Here is a 9,367-nt window from a genome sequence, read left to right as displayed (position 1 = left end):
CTATCAAAGTTTTGTGGCAGAGTTTGTATTAATAACTCTAATCTGCTGTCTTCTGGTGCCATGGGTTCAACGTCCTGAAAGTTAATTGCAGCATTGAATTAAAAAATGTTATGTTATACTCACATCTGTGTAATTAGTGGCTGCCAGAAGACTGGCTCTTTTCACCTTGTATTCTGCAGGCAGATCTAGGTGCTGCAAGGGGATACTGGTGACAGAAACACAAGTTGGGCCCCTGAAGTCTGCCTGTAAAGTCATTACTGGAATGTCCTGAAGGGGAAATGCATCACAAGGCAGCTTAATGCTTTAATCAATTTCTGTGATGAAAATTACTGCTAGTTTTTCAAAACTTCATTTTTCCTCATGCATCTTTCTCCTCACTGTGTAAGATAGAAATCACTGTGAAAACTCCAGGCAATAAATGACTTCTTGTCTAGATAGGAATTAAGGTTGTTTCTTTTTTCTTTTCTTTTTTTCTTTTGGTTTGGCTTGTTTTAAGCAAAACTCATATAGCTAGAAAGAAATACACAGCTAGAATGAGATGATTTTACCATTTTTGCAAATACACTTACTCCCCTGTTCTCCAAAGTACCACTGCAGGCACTTGGACAAATATGAGAGTCTCCAATGACAGCTGGATGCAGGTTTGTGAAAAGGAAAGTAATTTTTCAAGAAGAGTGGTAAAATGATAATTGTCAAGCTTCTGGTGTCATCTGCTTGGACATTCAAGGACTTTATTCTGTTTGCTTTTGGCTGAATTACGTGTGCCCTTCTACTGGCTGAATGGCATGTGCCTTCCTATTGAAAAACAATTTCAAAGTTCAAGCTAGAAATGCTATGATCTCTGTGGACAGAAATTGCTCTGATTTATTTAGGGATTTTTCTAGCCCAAACAGTACATTGTCTGCTTCCAGAACAAGCAAATGCTTAATACCTGTTTTCTAGAAAGGACAATGGGACATTTTTTAAACTGTCCTTGGTATAGTTCTTAGGCAATCACTCCGTGTGGATAATCTTCAAGTTACTACACTGTTTCACTAAGAAAAAAAAACACCTTACTTGAATTCAGCTCTCAAACTTCCCATTGCAATGACAACCAGTATAAGCTTGAATATGGCAAGATCTTAATATGGTTTTAATTGGCTTTGTCTCATCAGCATCCACAGATATACAGTTGCTGACAATCTGGCCTTAAGTCCTGATGTGAAAAAATGTGTTCAATGCTTAAAGGGGTAAGATGGAGAAGGGCTCTTGGGTAGACAATGTTAGGACAAGGGGGAATGATCTTAAACTAAAAGAGGGGAGATTTAGATTATAGGTTAAGAGGAAATTCTTCACTCAGAGGGTGGTGAGGCACTGGAGCAGGTTGCTCAGAGAAGATGTGAATGCACCAGGAAGTCCCTGGAGGTGTTCACGGCCAGGTTCGATGGGTCTTTGGGCAACCTGATCCAGTGGGTGGCATCTCTGTCTGTGGCAGGGGGGTCGGAATGAGATGATTTTTAAGATCCCTTCCAACCCAAACTACTCCATATACTCTACTCCCTGAAATGTAAACTGCTTAAAATAATTAAGGTCACATTAAATAATTACACTTCAGTGGCCCATTGTTTAACACCCTCTTCAGTTTTAGGCCCTCCATGTCCATAATTTGTGCTAATTTGTAAAGACAACACAGTGCTTCTTGTGCTTGAATTTTATATCAAGGAGCAAAGACTGCTTAAAGTTGAGTTATCTTGACCTTGTTATCATTTCAGTTAAATGCTAATAAGTCAGGTGGTTTTGAGCATGCAGCATACATCACTGAATTAAAGATTTGTCTCCAGTTGTTGTCTTCTAATGAAGCCATTGAAATGGAACACATCTACGGAGTAGAGTAAGAAGTAACAGGTTATGGTTTCAATGCTTCTTAAGACAGACATAAACTGAATTAAGTGTTTGAGGATGATGTTAGTCGTACTATACTTCGATCTCAGGAGACAGAGATGAGCAGAAATGGTTTAATCTGAAACAGGATAACAGGATTCTTCAAAAGAAAATCATTTGATATCAATATGATATAAAATCTTGTATGCCTATTTGCTGAGCAGATTATTATTTTCTTTAAACTACATTTTCAGAGTAGAGTAGCTTAAAACAAGACTAAAAATAGTAGAAAAGCCATTCAGAAAAACAAAATCTTACAAGTTCTGGGGCAGAATTTGGACTGGTGGTAGAGAAACAGATATAAGGTACCAGTCTGCAGCCTCTCCTGGAAGGCTGCATTACTACTCTTTCCTTATATGAAACCTGGCAGGCTTACTTTGGGTTCTCTAGTGCAAGATTGATAGCACACCAGAGAACTCTGCTGGAAGATACATTTTGTGAGATGCTCTTCAAATATCAGGTGAGCAATGTCACTGCAAAAAACAGTGTGGTCCAGCTAGTATTGACCCTCTCAGCTACAAAAGTGGTGGCAGTTTCCTCTGGTCTTGAGGAACTTAAAATTTTGTCAGAGGCTGAGGGAATTCATTGCAAAGATAACTGATGCTTTGTCATTGCATGCAGAACAGCACAGGTCTTCAAGTGTACTGGTGTTCAATTCTTCTGCATACATGAAGTTTATGCATATGGAAAAAGGTCCATAACTTATCCTATTCCTTTGTGGGGTACAGATTTTCACTTAAATCATGAAGCACATGAGAGGAATTTATTTTTTCTTGTTAGCAATTATCAACCCATTTCTTCACTGTTGTCTCTGGATATACTGAGACAATAGCCTGTATCTGTTCTTTATCATCACTTGGGATCTTTTCTTACAGAGATGGATTATTTGGGATATGTTCTATTACTTTGTATGAAAATACATATCTCTTCCCCTTCTGTACAAAGGCTGACTCTGAGAAAGGACTGTTACAAGATTTAACGTAAAACAGGTGTGAAGACTTTACAGTGCCACAAGGGAATTGGACATTTAAGTTTATCATGATCACATTTCTGACCTGATGGTCTAAAGCGAGTTGTTTGGAAATAGTGAAGCTATATGGGAAATGGAGGACCTCTGTCTTGAAGTTCAGCACAATCCTATTTTTGCTTTCTTGATTTGTGTTGCTTAATATATTGTATATTTGTTCACAGTTCTACTGCGGTCACATCTCCACTTGACTTCATGTCTACAAGGAAATCTCATACTGGAATTAACCTTTAGTCCTCTTTGGAGATGTTCAATGTAAAACTATAATTGCATCCTCAAAATTTACAGTTTCACGTGTCTTTTGAGTTCAGTAGACTCCTATAACACAAGTAATTCCTCTGTTAGTAATCTACATGAGATTTTTCTTTATTGAAGATTTTCATTTTATCTTTTCATATAATTTCCTTAATGTAGGTAAAGTCATGGCACATTTCACGTAATCAGAAATTCGTGAAAGAGTAGTACATTTCTTTCTCTATCAATTTTTTACTTCTCTACAACAGTTAATTTATTTTTATTTTATTTATTTCTTTCCCCTAGGATTAGTATTTCCAGCTATTTTGCTAGAAAATCACAGAGAGATCTGACATGCTACTGCCTAGCTCAGGGTTTAAAACAGAAGAGAAACAAAGGAACAAAAAATGTGTCTGGACCACGTGCAGTTATGCTGAAAGCAGCAGTGTGGTAAACACTTTGTTAATGAAAAGGTTGTGCAAGAAGCAGGTTGAGTAGCAAGCATTACACATGAGAAACTTGCACAGATTAATTAAAGCCCTGAGCTAGCACGTACTTTGGTTTTAAGGATTCCGTCTAATCAGAGACAGCATCCAATTCAGTTACAGTTTTGTAAGTACTCTTCTAAGAAATAGACTCCAAATGGAGCCAAATTCATCTAGCTAAAAGACTTCAGATTTCCCTTAAGTTGGCCAAGAATGATTCAAAAGCATGAACTGCTGCAGAGGCTGAGCAAATGCAAATAGTTTCTCATCAGTAGGAAGATCTCTGAAGATTAACAGTTTACATCTGCTCCTTCCAACTGGTGCTGAAAATGCTTGAATTACTTCAGTAGATGTGGCAAGGTTTTTGTGATAAATGAATTTGAAAAGAAAAGCGTTCTCATACAGGAGAAAAGAAGTTGAAAGGGTCTGATGATGCTTATTGAGGAGTTATTTCCACACATGGCGTAGAGTCCTTAACTCCTTAACAAGGAGTCATTTCCACTGTGTTTTACCCAAACCCTGGCTATACCAGATACAGCTTCAGCAGTTTTCTTACCACTTCAAAGTTCCAATATTACTCATATTATTTTAGGGAAACTCCAGTTTAGCATTCTGTTGCCATTTTAAGGGCTATTAGCAGTTAATTTAGCTTTGGCTTTGCACATTTCCTCATGACCCCAGATGCCTGGAATCTACATGCTGCTATGCTTTGTATTTCAGTCTAGTACTTAAAAAGTTTAAATGAGATTTGATATTGCACTGGTTTTATTTTTCCAGTTGTTCAAACTGGACTTCCTGCTGAAATGCACTTGTAGTCCTCTCCTTGTCTCTGTGACCAGACAAATGTGAGCCAGCAATGTGCCCTTATAGCACAGATGGCTAATGGCATTTTGGGCTGCATTAGTCAAAGTGTTGCCAGTAAGTCAAGGCAGGTTATCCTTCTCCTCTACTCAGCACAGCTGAGGCCACACCTGGGGTACTGTGTCCAGCTCTGGGCTCACCCCTACAAGAGAGGCATGGAGATACTGCAGGGAGCCCAGTGAAAGTGCCATGATGGTGATGAAGGGGCTGGAGCACCTCTTCTATGATAAATGACTGAGAGCTGGAATTGCTCAGCCTTGAGAAGAGAAGGCTCAGGGGGACATCATCTCTATCTATAAATACCTGAAGGGAAAGTGCAAAAAGGAGGGAGCCAGGCATCCTTCAGTGGTGCCCAGTGCCAAGACAAGACGCAGTGGGCACAAACTAGAACACAAGAGGGTTCTATCTGAACATCAGGAAGCACTTCTTTACTGTGCGGTTGATGGAGCACTGGCACAGGTTGCCCAGAGAAGTTGTGTAGTCTCCCTCCTTGGTGATCTTCAGAAGCCACCTGGACATGGTCCTGGGTAACCTGCTTTGGGTGTCCCTGCTTGTACAGGGGGGTTGGACCAGATGGCCTCCACAAGTCCCTTCCAAACTCAGCTGTTCTATTATATTCAACAGTAAAGAGACTAAAATATATGTGCCAACAATATCTTGAAATTTAAAAAAGTTAGATGACAAACAAACCCTCGCATATGGACTTTATAATCTCTAATTTATCTAATCTCTTCTGTTGAGCTGTAGGTTATAAAAACTCGTGTCTTCTCAGATGTGAGAATGTAAGAGTGCAGTATGGCATCTCTTTGCATACGTACTGTGGTGTAACCCTGGCAGACAGCTGAGTCCCACACAGCTTCTCCACTTCCCCCCAGGTGGGGTAGGGAGAGAATCAAAACGTAAAAGTGAAAAAATCTTGTGAGGGGATAAGGACAGTTCACTAGGTAAAGCAAAAGCTGTGTGCACAAGCAAAGCCAAACAAGGAATCCATTTGCTACTTTCCATCAGTAGGCAGGTGTTCAGCCACTTCCAGGAAAGCAGAGCTCAGCACACATCGCAGTCTCTTGGGAAGACAAATGCTCAGCTTTTGTTGCTGTGCATGGCATCACACCCCATGGGACATCCCTTTGGTCCATCAGGGCCAGTTGTCCTGTCTGTGTTGCCCCCTAGCTTCTGGTGCACCTCCAGCCTCCTCACTGGCAGGGCAGTGTGACAAACAGAGAAGGAACAACTGAAACAGTGTATTATCACCACTATTTTTGTCACAAATCCAAAACAGAGCATCATACCAGCTATTGTAAAGAAAATCAACTCCATCCTGGCCTAAACCAGGGCAACACATAAGTCCAGGTATTTAAGTATGTGCACATCAACATAATTTATTTTATTTTATTTTATTTTATTTTATTTTATTTTATTTTATTTTATTTTATTTTATTTTATTTTATTTTATTTTATTTTATTTTATTTTAATTTAATTTAATTTTATTTTATTTTATTTTATTTTATTTTATTTTATTTTATTTTATTTTATTTTATTTTATTCTAAGTCCACACAGGGAACCTAAAATTAGTGTTGACTGGTTGTATAATTAAAGTGTACCCATATTTATGGCTTGTTTTGGAGTCAAAAAATGAAATGATCATTTGTCAAAGCTCACCTCCTGGTTTCCAGTAAGTATTTGTTTTGGATTTAACTAAGAATGGACAATTTTTAAGTCTTACATGAAAGAAATCAAAAATGTTTTCTGCATGTTCAGTGTTTTACATACTTATAACCTCATGATAGTGCTGTGTAATGTGCACTACCCTCACTGCCAGACTTGCTACATTCATTGAAAAGAATTTTTTTTCAAAATGTAATTAAGAGCAGCTAAACATTAATTAAAGCCATTCAGAGGATGTTTCAAAATAGTTTCCACTTGTATTAAAGATAATTTGACACATTCAGATATGTTAATGTTATATGTACTGGGTTTTGCTCCTATACACAAACTTTATTATTTAATCATTTTGATTTTATTTTATATACAGTTATATAAACTAGTGATTACCTGCATACTGTGCTCTGAAAATTGATCATACACATAGCTCGGTGGACCCAAATGCATCACCTTCATTACCATATCAGTTGGACTTTCTTAATGAGCTAGATGGTTCTCCTATTTGGATTTAAAGAGCAGAGCTGAATTCCTTTTTGTTTTCCATATCAGAAGTTAAACCTCTGCAGACCTCATTAGATCCCCTATGCAATTCTGTTTTCTGTGTTGACCAGGTCCTAATGATCATACTGCACACACATACACACAAGAATTATTTACTGCACAAGGTGGCTACACAAACAGACTGCAAAATCCATCTGTGCTGGCACAGTCAAGGAAATTGAAGCTGAAGTGCTTTGCCCACTTTTTCCATTTATGATTAACCGATGTGGCCTCAGTTAGACTTGAATTCCTGACTTGAATTTTTCATAATTCTCTTTGGTAAAAATGAGAGCTACCTTTACATACTGAAGAACAACATCTACTTTGTAGAAGAACATTCTGAAGGGTTCCCCAATAAAAACACATAAAAAATTTTTCAAGTTCTAAGCAGTTTATTAAACATAATCACCCCATTTTACGTGAATGCTTATCCTGTGATTGCAGTAAAACTTGATGATTTTGATCAAAAAATCCCAATGCTTTGCAAAAATATATTAACCAATCCTTCAGTAGTTCACTTTTGTTTCACTGATCAGGTTAATACAGTTTTTGCCTAGTTGAGTAGTACTCCTATGGACTAAACTAGTAGTGGATGCAGAGCAGGATGTATAACAAAGTATATTAAAGTACCATGAGACTTTCAGGCTCAAAATAGAAGTCTAGATGTGGTCTGAAGTCAACCATAGTGTTGCTATTATTCTGCGGAAAGAGCTATTTTCAACTGCTTTGCAGTGAGGAAGAATCTTGAAATAGTCTATCATGGAACTACATCTGGAAACTAGGACGAAGCCAGTCTGGGAGGGCAAGCGTTCATCCGAAGGAAATTTTATGCCTGAATCGACCTAAAATATAAGATTTTTGTAAGAGACGGGATGAATGGATATACACGCAGACAGCCCCAGCTTCAGAATGGTTTCCCTCTTCAAATACTGATGTGTGAATTCTACCATGATTTGCAGCAGCCTTTAACTAGTGGGCTTCAAGGCCAGCCTAATATGCAATGCCATCTCCGTTTTTACTTTAAGTATGTAACATTATACATAAATATCTTTCTTGTTATCCCAGAAGATGAAGGACAAAATAGAAAAAGGTGAAGGAAGTGCCAAGACTTAGTTTGTATTTAAATGCAGGGTATTTTCTGGTTAGTCATTTCCTGCTCCCTTTTGCTTCAAGATATGTTGTACGTCTCCTATTCTTTTTAAAAAATGTTTTCCCTACCAATTGTACTTCTTAGCCTTCTACCAGTTACTTGGAAAGATGAATTAACTCTCTCTTTTAAAGGTAAAACAGATATAATCTGAAGGCAAGACAAGTCACTACATTCTTAGTAACTTTCATTTAATTGTCTCTTGCAAATGCAACCATTTGACACAATCCTAATGCAGCAGATGCTTATGAAGTTCAGTTCTGCACTAGAGAAAGTAAATAGAGATTTTAATAGGAGTAAGTGAAATGGAGGATTTGGCTGATTTTGTTCACTCATCAAAAATCTGGGGAGGGCTGGCTGCACAGGACTACATAGGCTCTTCTGCTTGCTCACCATCAGGACCATGCACACAGACATCCCCATCCCATGATGTAATACACAGCTGTGCTCCATCACAGGTCTAAAAAATTATTCCTATCTGCTCACTTTTCTTATAACCATATAAGTATTTTCATTTCCATCCAGAGGTCTTTCAAGACAGTGAGTAGGCCATGGCCAATATGAATTATTCTAAGGGACCATATCAGTAGGCACAGAACAAGATGCAGAAAAAACAGTAGAGATAAAAAATAAAATGGGGTAATATACCTATATCACAATGAAATATTTCCCAGTTCCTTAATATTGAAAGGCTATTAACATTGTTAAGGATCAGTATTTAAAGCTGGAACACAAGCCTGAATATTAGAAAATCCCAGATGGATGGAAGAGAACTACTGTGCCCATATACAGGAAGCAAAAGCAGCACAGCAGCAGCAAGCCTGCATAAATTTGATGTGGTGGAGTACACCAGTAAAGGCGAGCAGTGTGAAACTAACAGGGCGTTAGCCTGAGTGTCTCAATAAACAAACCTGACGATGCTACTTGTAAAGATTACCAGTCTTCAGAAATAGTTTCTATTTTCAGAAATCTATTTTCATACAATGCATAAATTACTGCTACATTATATTCTCAACTTGGATACAAGTATAATGCAAGGTATGTCTACTATCTTACATCTTAAAAAGTTCTGTTTTGTAAAAAAAACTTACATGCAGAAAAATACATAACACTTTCATCAATTACTTCAAACTTTAAAATCACTGTTGACCAGACCTGTGACTGTGATAATGACTTGTGAAATAACAATAAATAATGACGTAGGTTTTTTATTTATGAGGATCTATTCAAATGAATTAACTGTAACAAAGCCAGATTTATAGTTATGCACCTGGGAAGGAGGAATGAAGGGAAAACAGTTACAGAATAGGCAATTGTGAATATGCCTAGGCCATAGTCACTCCCCAAAATCAATTTCCTCCTCTAAGGCAGAATTTGCAAAATATTTCCTTCCCTTTGCTTTTCAGTCTTTTCTGTATCAAACAGATGAGTTGGTCATTCCCAGATACTTGCTGTTACATCGCAATTTATGGTGGGAAATTTGTTGGGG

This window comes from Anser brachyrhynchus (genome assembly GCF_964034855.1).
Source record: "Anser brachyrhynchus genome assembly, chromosome: Z".
Taxonomy (NCBI): domain Eukaryota; kingdom Metazoa; phylum Chordata; class Aves; order Anseriformes; family Anatidae; genus Anser; species Anser brachyrhynchus.
The sequence above is the reverse complement of the archived record's forward strand: the minus strand, read 5'-3'. Positions refer to the sequence as shown.